Raw genomic sequence first — 16688 nt, 5'->3', positions numbered from 1 at the left:
TTTTCATTTCTATAAAGGTATTATTTTATATCCCCAAAACAAAATGGTATTCCATAATTGGCGACTTTCCTCTAATATTCGTTACAGAATTAGCAAATAAGTGCGGAAATACTTTACTTTTCCATTCCCCAAGCTTTCAGATCAAACCCAACAAATTTCGTAGCTTTCCTTAACTCCCAATAAAGCGTCTACTAAAGAAAGACTTTTCTGTTTACTCATTAAACTTTCATCATCGCCTTGTTACTTCCAGAACGACTTACTAGTTTAAATACACGAAGCTCTCAAACAGTATTAAATATATATGAAACAACTTTTCTTTCTTAATCCCAGAGTTTTTGTTATATATTTTGTAGAATGGGCGGTCTAGTCGGCTCTAGCTTTTAAAAAGTGGGTTTTTTAATTTTTTTATAGCTTTACAAGCTAGAAAATATATTACTCCAGGCTGTATGCTCGCTCCCGTTAGGTACATTATTCCGATTCGTTTTTTTTTTGCACAAACTTACCCAAAAAGAGGTCCCGATAACAAATCCACAGGGTGCCACGAAGTATCGCGGTCGGAAAATTGTTTAAAGAATTTTTTTAAACAAATCCAAAAACTCAAGTTCTGCACTTCGGACAATTTTTTTAGATTCTTTACGTCATTTTGAGTAAAATAGGTCTCTGGTAAATTTTTCTCTAAAATTGATTGTTCTCGAGATATACACGATTTAAAATTTGAAAACGCCATAATGGCCATTTTCAAGGATTAATAACTCTGTTAAAAATTATTATTATGAAAGTCGGAAAGTGACCAAATCAAAGTTTATGAAAAAATATAAAGCAAATTATAAAAATAACTTTTTTTGGCCCAGGCAAAAATTTTAGGTTCTCTGGATCATTGGGAACAAAAAAGGTATTTGGTAATGTTTCTCTAAAGTTGATCGTTTTCGAGTTATAAATAATTTAAAACTGAAAAGAAAAACGAAAAACTATTTCACTTTGTTACTATGTTTATTATCGTTCTTCCCCTGCTCTCCATACATGCCCAAGCTATCTCAATATTTGTCTCTTTATTCTCCTGACTATATCTTGCCCCTTTAATTCCTTATTTATTTCGTTATTTCTTCGACTCCTGTATTCACCTTCTGCTGTTTTTATTGGTCCTAATATTGCCCGAATTATTTTTCTCTCAGTTCTTCTCAAATTATCTTCGTCTGTTTTGGTCATTGTCATCACTTCTATTCTATACATTAATGTGGGTCTAATTAATGCTGTATAGAACCTTAATTTATTTGTTTTTGTAAATATTTTGATTTTTATCGTTTCTTTGTTGGCTTGAAATGCTTTATTTATTGCCAATGTTTTCTCTTTAATTTCGTTTTATCTTGTTCCTTCACTTGACATGACACCTAGTTATTTATATTTACTTACTTCTTTGAATTTGTATCTTCCCACTTAGACCTTTCTATTGGTACGTTTTTTTTCCTAATCTTAACATTTTTGTTTTGTTTTCATTAATACTCAAACCCACTGTATTTACTTCTAGTATAGTTCCTCTACCATTTGCGTTAATAAATCTCTCTCTTTGTCATTATCACAACGTCATCGACATATGCTACAATTTGACCTCCTCTATTTCTGAGTGTTCCTTTGTTCATTTTTCTGGTAATATATTCTATTGCCATGTTGAATAATGTTGTGGATAAACTATCACCCTGCTTCACCCCTTTGTTTGATTCGAACTCTTCTGTTTCCCCTATTTGCGTTTTCACACTTACTCTGGTATGGCTCCATCGTCAATCAAATCTTGTCTAAAATATGCGAAGTATTTCTAAGTTTATGTTAAATTCGTTCGCCTTCTCCATTAATACTCCTAAATTCCATACCGAACGGTAAGAAGTATACACTCCAAAAATATCTTACGCATATAATATGACTTACTATTGATGATATTACCTACAAAAGCATTCAAGCACAATTCGCAAAACTGTTTGTTCCCCGTCTGCTCCCTTTTTATAAATTAGTAACACGCAACATCAATTTTTTCAGCATTACCCTTCTAAAATTTCCGCTCTCTTACACCCCTAACTTAATTACTGCGTCCTTCGGAGACCAAAGCGAGAGAATTCATTTGAGAGCATGCGAGTCACGCAGGATCAGGATCGGTCTGTACTCCTTGGACCACTTCGAGCGGCCACGGCCACGGCCAGGGTAGCATTAGATTATGCTAAAGCCGGATTTTTGGGTAATGTGATTTAAGGAGACTTATTAAAAAGTGCATAAAATATGCGGATTTTAATTACTATTTAGCTTGAACCCTAAGGGAGTTATAAAAAAGGGCCAGATTTGCCTTCTTTATGTACATCATTGTAGTAGATTAAGCTAATGCTTTTTTTCATTTTCCACCTTTGCCCCAATTATTTTTTTAGTATAATAATAAGTTAAGAGTATTAAAAAAATGTAGGCTATTTAAAAAATTAGTAATAAATGTATTTTTATAAAAATTTAAGTAAAATCCTTTATAAAAGGTATATAATTTATTTATATTCTCTAAAAAGGGCTACATCACAGATGCAGAACGTTTTCGATCTGATTACAGATCATCATAAGTGCTGAACAGGATACTCATATGCTAAGCCACCAAAATTGAAAATACATGGGTAAAAATCCTATAAAATTATACAATCAGTGATTAAAATGTTATAAATAATATGGATGTTGTAAATATTACATGATTAGGCCCCGGGAACCATTTGTACCCCACTTAAGTTGGAAACGTTCGGAGGTTCAGCTATCCCATATCATGAACGGTCAATGGCAACTCGGTCATAGTTGAAGGTAACGTAAAGGTAGAGGACAAAAGATCCAGAGGACTCCAGTATGCTGGTCGGACCAGATAAAAGACATGACTGGCTACTCATTCTCCGAACCAAAACAACACGCACATGAGAGGTAATTGGACAGAAATAGTCAACCAAATTACATGACGCCACTACATCCTTACGAAGGAGAAAAGATAGGGGAAGAGGATATTTTGATATAGATTTTTCAGTTCTCTATTAGCAACTTATAATTTTCTTCTTCTTCTTTTACTTATTGGAGATCTTTCGATCTGTTTAATTCTGAAGCTGCCTCTGGTTAATTTCCTGGGAGGTAGATTGCCAATTATCCCTCCATCTTTTAGGTGGTCTTCTGTGGGGTCTTGAACCGGGCGGGTTGTTTTCTAGGGCAATTTTTGAGAGTCTATTCTCATCCATTTGTTTTACATGGTTGTACCATCCTCTTGCGCTGCCTTCCCATCTTACAATATCTTGAATCTTGCAATTCTCTCTAATGCTTGTAGTTCTCACCTTGTCTCTTCTTGTTTTCCCCACTATTGTTCTTAGGTTTTTCATTTCGGCAACCCTTAGCACCTGTTTCATCTGGTTCGTGTCTTCGCGCACTTCTGTGCCATATTATGTCATGATCGGTCGTATGCAAGTTATAGATTCTAATTTTACTACCTGTGCGCACATATGGAATTAACCATACTATCTCCCGCAGACATCCTGAAAATGCAGAGGCTTTGTTGATCTGATTCCTCAGGTCCTTTACTGGGTCATGGGTGCTTGATACATATATGCCCAGATATCTGAATTGCATTACCTGTTCTATGGGATTGTTCCCAACCACTAACATACATCTGAGAGGATCTTTTGCTATTGTCATACATTTAGTTTTGTTGGTAAAAATGTTCAGATTTAGTTGGCGGCTTATTTAAAAGAACTGATAATAATTTTCTTCTATAAGGATATCAAACACAATAAACCCATAATGTTGGAATTAAATTATTAACAATTTTTGTGTTGTTGCAAATACTTGAGTAAACACATATTTTCGTAATTGCTGATTTGACATACACAACCTGTTACACTTGGTCCATCTCTGCTTCAACCATTTAAAAGCAAGCAAGCAAGTACGAGGATGTTAATGTTCGAATGAGACCCGACAAAAGGTTAAACTAAGCCTCCACTTCCTCCCTTCCGGACCAACAAATCATTCAAAACCCCACACGATCAGGTAACGTGGGAATCAGTGGTGGTTTTCAACAATTTTCAAGGGTAATTAATTTCTCTTTTAAACGTTTTATTTTTCGAAAAGGTACTTTTTATCGAGTGCCGATACAGCGGCCGAATCAAATAATGGCTGCAACACCATTAGGCTTTCAGCACAATGAATATAAATTATCTTTATTGTTCTTTTATTTAGTGTAGCCTAAAAAATTCACTACACATAGGATAAATTTTATAACCTTTCTATTATTTACGAAAAAATCACTAATTACATTAGGTATAATGTAGAATATTTTTAAAAAGTATTTACTTACCAAGTTTAAAAATAATCTAAGTTTGATACAGAAGATACACTATCTATCGTCCAGAAAAAACAAAGCAGTGAGATATTTAACAAAAATATGGTAATATCTAAATGCAAACATTTATAGTACAGTAATACGATTGATTCCAATTCATGAAAACTCTAATTTTAAGTTATTATTGTCCAATATAAGTCAATGTCGAATTTAAACTATTGTTCGTAACACATATAGTACTAGTACCTGGCATTTCATTCATGCAAATTCTTTGATTTTTTTTAATATACCATAAAAGTATTTTTAGAACGTTTAACACTGAAAAATTCATATTAAGCGACCCCCAAAACAACCCGAGTAAAGGTTATTGACTGATTTTGAATGATTATAACATAAAACTCCAGACGACGAGTTCTACTTTGGGCACCAGGTACCTTGGAGTCCATTGCCGTCATGAAATTCAAGCTCATCGACCCCCCAAAATGCTCGAGTTATTGACTGATTTTGAATGATTAGAATATAAAACTCCAAGTGACGAATTCCACACTGGGCACCAGGTACTTCGGAGACCACCGCCGTCATGGAATTTTTGCGCAGCGCCCCCAATACCGACGAGTAATGGTTATTGACTGATTTTTAATGATTTTAACATAAACCTGCAGGCAACGAGTGCCGCCATTGGTACCAGGTACCCGGATACTATTGCTGTCATGAAATTAATGCTACGCGACCTCCAATTCTATCATAACTATCGCGATTCTAACATAAAAATCAAGGTGATTGGGCACCAGTTATCTCTTTAGTTTACAAAATTTCCTGACACTCTCTCGAATCGAATGCAAAAAGTTGTATGACGATTCATCTTATTGCTCAAAATTACTAGGTTTTGGGTTTTCTAGTGCTTTGTTGATTCGCCTAATAGCATAATTTTCAACAAAATAATAAAAAAGATATCAAACTGTGCTTAGTTTTCGAAAAGGATCAGACACAATGTACTTTTTTGCAATTCTTAAAATTTCTTAAAACTACATACTTATTATGAAGTTACTTCTGTCAAGAAACGTCTTTTAATATTTTTGTTAAAAGTATAAAAATATGATTTGTGACACTTTACCGCCTCGTGACAGGACAAGAAAATGCAATTCTTTTATGCATATTAAAACAGTTCCAAAGGCGCACTAGACAGTTTGTATTAATGGATTCTTTTAGTTTTTGTTTTGTTTGTAAAACTGTGAAAGGTATAATGACTTTACGGAAAACAAACATTGAAATGGAGGTGTAGCATAAGAATAAAAACGATTTAGATAAACATGAGTAAGAATTGTGTAATGAAAAAACGAATTTCGTGTAAACGGATGGTGTGTGAAAATTTTCTAGGCGGAGGATTTACAAATTATCAGTTTTGTGATAGTGAATAATATCTATTTATCCTTTGAGAGATATACAATATATAAGACACATCGGACACGTCATTACTTTTAGGGATACATAAAATTCAAATATTTATATGGAAAGCTTAAAATAGTATGTTTAATAAATATGGGTTACAGCTCTCAAGACGTCTAATTCTAGTAAATACAATCTAGGTTATGATTTTTATCAGACAAGTCTCTAAAATATTTATAACTATACTACAATCACAATAAAAATGCACTAGAAACAAACCAAGACATGTTGAATGTTACGAGGAGTATTTCCGAATCATGATTTACAATGTAAAAACTTTGTTTTTACATTGATTTGGGATTTGTAAAAACATGATTTGGGATTTACAATGTATGTATATACATTGTAAATCATGATTCGGAAGTACTCCTCGTAACATTCAACATGTCTTGGTTTGTTTCTAGTGCATTTTTATTGTGATTGTAGTATAGGTTGGTGATTACATTTAGTACAATTACTATTACTGTATCTATCTACTATACTATCTACTATATTTTATATCCAAAGTTGAATGCCCTATGAGTATTTAAATTTGTTTCATAAATAAAAACAGAAAAGGAACAACGGAAGAAGATATAAAAATAGACTAGGACAAAAAAGAGACTGCATACGAAAATTGAACCCGCTCCAATGTGATAAGAACATCAGCATAAAAACAAAAAGAAGAATATATACAACACCAAGACAAGAAGTATCTTCACTTATGGGTGTGAAAATTTTACAATAAATAAGAAAACCAAAAACAACATAAGAGCAAGATATATGGAATTCCTAAGGAGAAGCTACAGAGTAACAATAAGAGATAGAATAAATAATATAGAAATTAAGAAACGAAAGGGAATGAGCTCAGATATAATAGACTACATCGAACAAAAGACATTAACCTGTTATGGACATTTCAGAAGAGTAGACCAAAATCGTTGGATAAATAAAATAACAGACTGGAGCCCTATAGGAAAAAGGAAGAGAGGCAGACCCTCGTAGATTGAAGACACCTCATTTAGAAGCTTTTGAAATACTGCTTAAAAAAATGTATATTTTAATACTTTTTAAGAGTGTATTCGCGAAATTTCGTTCCAATATTTTTTAAATAAATTAATTTTTTTCGAATCCTGAGAAAACTAAAGTTTTATTGAAAAATTTAAATGCAGAATGAAAGATTACATTATTACCGAGGGTTTACTGTAAAGAGACCGAAATCATTAGACCGAAGGCAGTAGACCGAACTCATTAGACCGAAAAGAACTTTACCGAAACCTCACTAGACCGAACAGCATAAGACCGAAAAGCAGTTCTTTTTACTTGTCGCAGTCAAAGAGATAAGACTAATGTAATTACAACTAAATGTTATTTGGATGGTTATTATAAACAGTAAAAATGGTGTTAACGTCACTCTACCCTTAATTTATTTTTACCTTCACTAATTTGTTTAACGGATGAAAATTATTTCATATCAGATTGTACAAAGTAACAATTTACACAGTCTATATATAAAATAATACAAAAAAAATACAATAAACAAAAAGACAGATATAAAAATCTTAGCATAATTTACTGCAAACTTTTTAAATTTATTATATTATAAGGCGAAAACGGTGGGTTGGAAGGGAAAAATATTCCCATGAGATTTTTTTGCATAATCACATTCGTGAGATATCCCAGAATAAGGTTCAAGAAGTCGCCCAAGTGAAAAGTGGGCCAATTTTTTTTTAACAATTTTTTTTTAATCAAATTGCAAGAATCAATATTTTTGGCCCGATCAATTTTTTCTTTAATTTTTTGGACCATTCTGGACAAAAAAGGTCTCTTATAATTTTTCTCTAAAGTTGATCGTTTTCGACTTATAAGCAATTTAAAATTGAAAAAAAAACGAAAAATGGCGATTTTCAAGGCTTAACCCTTAAACGCCCAAGGGTGGGTAAAAAATGTCCACCTAATGCGTATTCCCTTGTAACATATTTATTACGTGTTTAAAATTTTTTTAAAAATTATTTATTGTTAAAAAGACAGCTCTTTATCGAATGTTAATTTGGTTTTACCGATATTTTTGAAAACAAAAGTAGCATCTTGAGTTAAATATGGGTGGGCATAAAAAGTACACCGTTGGTAAAACTTGTTCCTAAAGGTTTCTATATAATTTCTCGTTGGTAGGAAGATAATCCATATAATTATCGACGTATAATTACATAATCTACATAATTATCCGCCAATGAGGAGGCTGAAAGGAAGAATGTGGAGAAATCCGAACAATCCGAATTACTGGCTTTTACTGGTATGTTTATTTTGATGTACATTGTGATTTTGTTGTAAGGTTTGTAAATTGTTTATATTAATATTTTAGAAGACGATGTGTTTATCAAGCATAAGATTCTTAAGTTTAATCCATTTCCAACGACTCTCAATAAATATATTAGCTATTTTCGAGGTGGACATTTTTTACCCACCCTTGGGCGTACATGGAACCTAAAAAAGGTTGGGCGTTTAAGGGTTAATAACTCGGTTAAAAGTTATTATTATGAAAGTCAATATATGACTAAATCAAAGTTTGAAGCCCCCCCTACAAGATCCTGAAGAAATTTTTGTCCATTATTTTATTACTAAGCTGTTATTTTTAAGTAATAATAATAAGCGCCATGCACGTGAGCGGGGCTGTAAATGCTGAGTGCGAGAGAGAAGCTATTCCAGCAGTCCAATTGTGCATCTTACTCGCACTCACATTTACAGCAGCGTCAATACGATACAACCACTCATTGTTATTAATTAAAAATAACAGCTTAGTAGTAAATTAATGACACAGATTTCTTCAGGATCATGTAAAGGCGACTTTAATCTTTGATTTAGTCACTTTCTGACTTCCAAAATAATAATTTTTGACCGAGTTATTAAGCCTTAAAAATGGCCATTTTCGCGTTTTTCAAATTTTAACTTCCTTATAACTCGAAAAAGATCAACTTTAGAGAAAAATTATAAGAGACCTTTTTTGTCCAGAATGGTCCAAAAAACCTAAAAAAAAATGGTCCGGGCCAAAATATTGATTTTTTGCAATTTGATTAAAAAAAAAATTGTTAAAAAAAATTGGCCCACTTTTCTCGTGGGCGACTTCTTGAACCTTATTCTGGGATGTCTCACGAATGTGATTATGCAAAAATATCTCATGGGAATATTTTTCCCAACGAACCCGCCGTTTCCGCCTTGTCTATGACCATTTCGGTCTAATGCTGTTCGGTCTAGTGAGGTTTCGGTAAAGTGCTTTTCGGTCTAATGAGTTCGGTCTACTGCTTTCGGTCTATTGATTTCGGTCTAATTGTCGTGTACCATTACCGAGGCCTGTCGCTTAGGTCCCTTATAATAAACAAAAAGTTTCTTTTGAATGATATATTTGAAATTAAAAATCATACTCAATTTTCTCTTCTTTTTCACCCCTGTAACTTATTAAAAACATTATAGAAGTTTTCAGGGACTTTCCGTCCTCGGTAATAACGTAAAATTTCATTCTGCGTTTAAATTTTTCAAAAATACTTATTAGTTTTCTCAGGATTGAAACGGTTCAAAAGAACTCAATCAATTTTCCTTATCCAGAAACCAAAAATCGTAAATGTCATTGTTACATATTTTTGTCTCACCTTGTAGACATAAGAATATCGCTTCGTATGCTAAGTAAATTCATTGAATTTATTTATCTCTGTTCAAAAAAATACGTGAGAATTTGTAGTTTATCTGTCTTGTTAAAGGAAGACGTTATTATATTTTACGGTCACAGGTATCTATATTCGATTCCCTGTGTTCCGTTTGTGATGTAACAAATAGTTACAACGTAGCTAATGATCGTTTTGGCTTCAGTAGTCCTGGTAGTTAGATACACATACGTGCTAATATCAATATCAGAAAGAGCGGGTGTTAATTGTGCACTAAGCAATATCTTTCCTGAGAACTGTAAAACGAAGTGAGTTTTGCTGACTTTGCCAACTAATTTTTGATGGTTTCCTATTATGTAGGTTGGGCTTAAAACATGTTTTGTTTCTTTCTATTGGTCGATAAAAAGTGTAGGAAGCTTAGTTATTTTTTATTAGTCAATGATAAAAGAGAGAAGGATTAAACTTTTTTTTATTGGTTGATTGGATGAGTAGGGTAGAATGAGAAATGGAGTGGGTTTTTGGAAGGAAGCGTTTTGGTTTAGGAAGAGGAATTCAAGTTTGGGCTTTCAAAGAGAGAGGTTTGTTGAGCCTCGGCGGGAACCGCTACGGCGCGGTTTCTTAAGGGTTTAGTTTTCTGAGAAAGTTAAGTTCGAATATTAAGTTCCGACATAGTTCTTAATCAAGTTTTTAAGTTCCTGGAAATGTAGTGTGAGAAGCTGTTCTCCTTTCGTGACTTCCTAGTCACAAGCCAAATGCCGCTGATAGGCAAAGAGTAAGTTTATTTTAGTGTATACTACACTACCTAAGTTTCTTTTTGAAAGCAGTCATGGATAAAGTCATACATTAGGTGTCAATATTAATAATAAATACTTCAAGAAGTAAATAGAAGTTGATGGAGAACAAGCCTACGTTCTTTCCGATGAGGCTCCAATAAGAGCCGAAATCGTGATTCAAGGGACTGGACTGCGCTCCGTATTCTAATTGAAAAGTAAGATTGTTTTGCCTTCGCATTGCAACTGAATTAAAAATAAAATTTTTATTTTATTTTTAAATAGAAGTTATTTAAATATTTTAAAAAGTCAATATGAGCAGATTTGGAAGTTTATTTATTTATTTTTGCTGAAATTTTCATAAAAATAAACCTTTTTTGTACTCTTTATCTAAACTCAGTGAAAAGTGCGTGCTTTGGACATTCACAACGTGAAGAATAAGGACAGGACTATATGACAAGGTATTGTTTGTAAACCTTTTTATTGTTTTTGTAAACAGAATATCTTTTATTGTCTACAAGAGATCCATCATTTAATTTTTTTATTTTTAAATTTTAATAAAACCTATTTCATTTTGCAATAATGTTTTTTGCTTGGTAATAATATTATTATCTGATCCCTTTCTCTTGTTCATAAATGAGAAATCAACATGAGAACACTAAGGTAGGTCATGATATATTTATAATTATGTAAATGTGTTTGTATCTTATGATAACTATATATTTTTATTAACTTGTTACTTTAATTATTTTTTTTTGAAGTTATAAGTAAGTTTCGTTTTTTATTTTCTTTTAATTATGACGCCCCCGAGCATTTGAGTTTCTATTATATTTAAAATCAAAATCTATTAAGAATCCACACCCCTAGATCTCTGAAGACTTAGAGCTACCGAGGTATATCAAAAAGTTATGTAGCACCAAGTATATTTTTATGTTTATTTAATTTGTCGAGTTACATATTATCTTTTTTTTTGCCTTTGTTATTCACGCTGGGGCTGTTATACAAAAATGGCTTCCATTCGTGACGCTGGTGTTACAAGATTCGAAAAAAATTAATGCATTTAAAAAGCGTTCGACCGAAATTTTGCGACTAAGCTCTTAAAAAATATTAAAGTATTATACATTTTTGTAATAAGTATTTCAAAAGCTTCTAAATGAGGTTCACATATGATGTACTTTCCTATTTAAAAAAATCCAAGGGAGGACTGTCACCTGAAGAGGGATCGCGTAAAGTTCTAAACATTGATGTTATAATACACTTTGATTATTTTAAAAATCGATTAGTCCGAGCGTTTTACTTATGTGCTAAAAATGAATAAGTTAATAGGGTTGGGGGGGGGGGCACTTATTCCAGCGCACTGTATAACATACACAAAACAACAGCTTGGTCTCTGTATCCGCCTTTAGATTATAAGACACAAATAAGGGAAAAACAAATAGAGACACGTCACCAAAACACTTTGTATAGTTAAGGAAAATTCTTTTATCCTTAAAAACAGTAGCATCCTTTACTATTTCATATATTTCAAAAACATATGCTGCAAGTCGTAATTTTTGGTACGCCTCAGTCCAATGGGCCCTTGTTTCCGCTTGAAATATGCATAGCTTAAATATATGTATACTAGCAGTGCATGGGATGCATATAATATGTTTCCGTTGTTGCACTGCAAAAGCTCTTATCCCTTTGCGGATGACAGATGATTCGGGTAAAGTGCATTTTGTTTTAAAATATATGGAAAATTTACTTCTTGAAATAACAAAAAGTAAGTAAATTTTTAAAATACAAAGAATAGCAATGTAACCGGAGTGTGTAACCGGAATATAATCGATCAGGGAACTGAAATTTTTCCGGACGTAACACCCAATGAAGTTCGAAGGTCAATGCAGGAAATGAAAAACAATAAGTCCCGCGGAGGTGATGAAATAGTGGCAGATGCCTTGAAAGTGAATGAAAAATGATTATGGCAGGTCCTTATCAAACTATTCACTAGATGTCTGCAGGAAGCAATAACACCAATTCAATGGCGTAACGTAGAAATGATCATACTTCATAAAAAAAGTGATGCTACCTACCTCAGAAATTACAAGCCTATAAGTCTGCTTTCCATTTTTATAATCTATTTACAAAAATTAATTACGAAACGATTAGAAAATAAATTGGAATTTTATCTGCCCATAGAACTGGCAAGTTTTAGAGGAGGGTACGGAACAAACGATCACCTATTAGTAAAAAAGAATGCGTGTGTACCTTGTACGCACGTAAGAAGTTATACTTCTATTATATGATTTCAGCGAAATAAAATATTTTTAACAGTTTATTTTTATTTTATTAAATATTAAACTGAGTTTAATAGTTACTTGGCACTTTCTAAAAATCCAAAAATTAAAAAAAGACAGCAATTGTCCGCATTTGAACATGAGACCTCTCGATTAGTAGTCGAATGCTGTACCAACGAGGCTACGAAGGCATTGTTTTGACGGTTTCTCGGTCATTATGAGAAACCACGTTAACAAATTGACGAAGTGAAGTATTAAATAAATATGTTTTAATAATACGTATTACCTTTCTCCCGAGGAAGACAAATCCAAAAACACTAATATATTTTTCCACACCTTTTTTGGACTGATACATATAACTTAAAAGATTTAGCAAGGAACAACATACTGTCTCTGTGCGCATGCGCGCAGAATAATAAAAATTCACTCCCTATCGCGCCTAAAGAAGTATAACTTCAATAAAAAATCTTATAGAAAGATGTACTGAATATAATAAACCACTAGCTTTAATAGTTGTGGACTACGAAAAGGCCTTTGACACCAAAAATTAACAAAAAAATGTTGGAAGCCTTCAGAGAATGCCGAATTGACTATCGGTAGATAAATATGATTAAACACATATATCAAAACGCAACAGACGGTGTTCGTCAACAGAATGGGTGATCGTCAAACCCAGAAATTTCCGATACAACGTGGAGTACGTCAGGGGGACACCATATCTCCGAAACTGTTCACTACGCTTTTCGAATAAATATATATGTAAAAGGGCAAAATTGACCGACAAGGGCATAAAACGGAGAAAAGATTAGCCATAAGAGGTTTGCAGATGGTTTGCATATATTGTACTAATAGCTGATAGGATAGATGAGGAAAAAGAACTTTTAAAAATAGCTCTACCTTTCCTCGCTAGAAGGGGGTTAAAAATAAATAGATCTAAAACCCAGATGATGACAAATCATGTAGCCAGCGAAGATATACAGGGTGTCCCGGAAAATAGTACGTTCCTTAAAGGTATAGGTAGAAGGCACCATGTAGAACAAAAAACTCTTATAACATTTTTTTCTAAATTCAACCGTTTGACCAAAAAACTATAAAACATTTTGGAACGCAAATTCAAATCTGGCAACTCTGTGAAGTACAAAAATCTAAACGTAAATAGTCCCATGTTTAGTAAACAGATAATTTGGAAGAATCCTGTTTAGTGTCAACGCCGAAAATGTTTTTGAATATATGATAATATTTTGATAATATTATGATATTATGTTGTTTATTTATGGCAGATCAATAAATGGAGAGGCATAATACCTACTAAAATTCTTTCAAAATGTTTTGCTGGAATTTCTCGTCGTATGAGTGCATGTTACTCTATGAATTCATGTGTTCGCAAAAGTGGTGGTTCATTTAAAACATGTATTTTCATCTTAAAATATGTAAGTATAATTCGTTTAAAATTATGCCATATTTCAACATCATTTTAAAAAAATTATAGTAAACAAAAATAGTAAGTATTAGGTTAGATTATTTTAAATACTGTAAGACACAAACGAGTTCTTATTCACCAGTGCGTAACATGTTGCCAGATTATTTAATTTTCTGAAGATTAAAATTCAGGTATATGGAAACCAATGTAATCTTTTTGAAGTTATACTTCTTTACCGGCGATAGAGGGTGAATTTTTATATGGTAAAACCTAGCGACCGGGCGCATGCGCATTATAACTTTGTTCTGATTGGATGTTCAAATGACATGTCAAAAATTATTCAATATGGCGGCTGTGGCACAGCTGTATTTAGATTATTTATGGTTGTTGCGTTTTAAAATTTTATGGTTGTTGCGTTTTAAAATTTGTGTGAAAAGAAACAACAAACAAAAGTTAGTTAATAGTTATACTGCCTTTTTAAATAGTTTTCATATACCTATATTTTTGGACTTTTGGACTATTTTGGACAAGGAAAACTCATTCTAATTTGGTAAGTAGTTTTTATTATAATCATATTGTAATTATACATTTGGATTAGGTTGAAATACATACATTTATTTTCTCAAGAATGCGGATTTTAGAGAGAAATCCCAAATTAGGTTCGATTTTTATTTTTAAATTATGATTTTTTGGCGTAGATTTATTTATCTAGTAGGTATGCAATGCTTTGATTTACATAATTAATTTGATTACCAACAAAAGTTCTACCAATCTTCATCTAATATATTGTTTTCTTACTGTTTTGTTATATTTTTATATTTTTTTCCACAAAATTTAAACTACATAATTTAATTTTCAAAACAACTGTCAAACAGTAAAACGTTCAGTTACCGTATTTTTCCACATGATAAATAATGTGGGATTGGACGAGTTAGTATACGCTTCGATTACCAATCAAAGCGCCACGAAATTCACGGGTTCAATTCCCGATGCAAGTTTTATTTTTTTATGCATGTTATGATTGTAAGTATATTTGTTATATAATTTTTTTTTCAGAAAATGCGTATTAAAAATTTTTGCCAACAATTATTATCGTTCAGAAATCATTTTTTCTTTGTGGCAATTTTCAATGTGTTTGTGGGCGTTTTATTCTTTTATTTTTTTACATTTTTGGTATTGTCTTAAAAATCACATAATATGTAGTAGAAGTATAACTTCTTACGTGCGTACAAAGTACACACACACATTCTTTTTTTTTTGGAAACGGTTAACTTTAGAAAAAAATGTTATAGGACCTTTTTGTTCTAAATTGTGTATTCTATCCATACCTTAAAAGAACGCACTATTTTCCGGGACACCCTGTACAATGCGTATGAACAAGATTCGTAGGCCAGGTATAGTCCATGTGGTGAGACCGCTCCCGTCTGAAAAACATTTCTAATTCGGTTTCTCTGCGGATTCATATTCAAAAATGTCCCCTTTAAACAAATCTGAAGGGTGCCGGACGGAATTTTTGGGCAGAAATTGTTTAAACAATTTTTTTAAACAAATACATAAGATCACCCTTTACTGCTCCAAAAAACATATTTTTAGGTTTTTTGGGTCATTCTAAACAAGAAAGGTATCTTGTGATTTTTTTCAAAAATTGACAGTTTTCGAGTTATAGGCGATTTAAAATCTAAAAAATGAATGTGTGTGTACTTTGTACGCACGTAAGAAGATATTCTTCTATTATATAGGTAATTTAAACGAAGTAAATATACTTAACAGGTTATTTGTATTTTATTTAAAAATTAAACTAACTTTCTTATCTCCCACTTTCAAAAATTTTTTATTAAAATAACGAAAAATAAAAAAAAGTATGAACCGTCCAGGATTAGAACCCGCGACCTTCCGTGTGCTTCCGTTCTCTGTCCCACCGCTCTGCCAACTACGCCATCGAGCCACTTGAATTGACGCGTAAGTTTCGGATATAATTACACAACACGGCGACAAACTGTAAAAATGTTATGCCTACATATTTTATTATTTTACTACAGGGAAACACAAATCCAAAAACACAAGAATTATAATAAATAATACATTTCCTAAAACTACTAATATATTCTTTTAATGACTTATTTGCACGGTTACAGATACATACATAACTATCTTGAAAGATTAGCAATGAACTACATACTGTCAGAACTACATACTGTCAGTGTGCGCAGGCGCGTGGTTGATGTACAATTTTACCCTCAATCGATTCGCCGCTAAAGAAGAATATCTTCAAAAATTCGAAAATACGCATTTTCGAGGCTTAAAAACTCTTATTAAATTAGTATTTTTAAGGGTGCCAATAACTTGGATTAAAGTTTAAACATTTCTTTTCAAGATTCCGAAGAGTGATCGGGTCTAACTTCAATTTAGACCGTAGTTTTTTAATTGTTAATTATGAGTATCTATCCGGTTGTTTTGCCGGTGCGGCGCGCACTATTTTCGAACATCTTTTATTTTCCTCCGAAAAATATTTTTTCTAGATTCTTTGTAACATTCTAAATAAAAAAAGTTTCTTTACATTTTCCTCAAAAGTTATTAGTTTTAAAGTTATAAGCGATTTAAAATGCAAAAATGTGTTTTTTTGTCATTTTTCAACTTTAAAACTATTAACTTCTGAGAAAAATGTCAAGTAACTTATTTTATTTAGAATGTCCCAAAGAATCTAGAAAAATATTTTTCGGAGGAAAATAGGAGATTTTTGAAAATAGTGCGGGCCGCACCGGCAAAAAACCGGATGGACACGCATAATTAACAATTAAAGAGTACGGTCTA

Source organism: Diabrotica virgifera, chromosome 7 (genome assembly GCF_917563875.1).
Source record: "Diabrotica virgifera virgifera chromosome 7, PGI_DIABVI_V3a".
NCBI lineage: Eukaryota > Metazoa > Arthropoda > Insecta > Coleoptera > Chrysomelidae > Diabrotica > Diabrotica virgifera.
Note: the sequence above shows the minus strand (reverse complement) of the source record.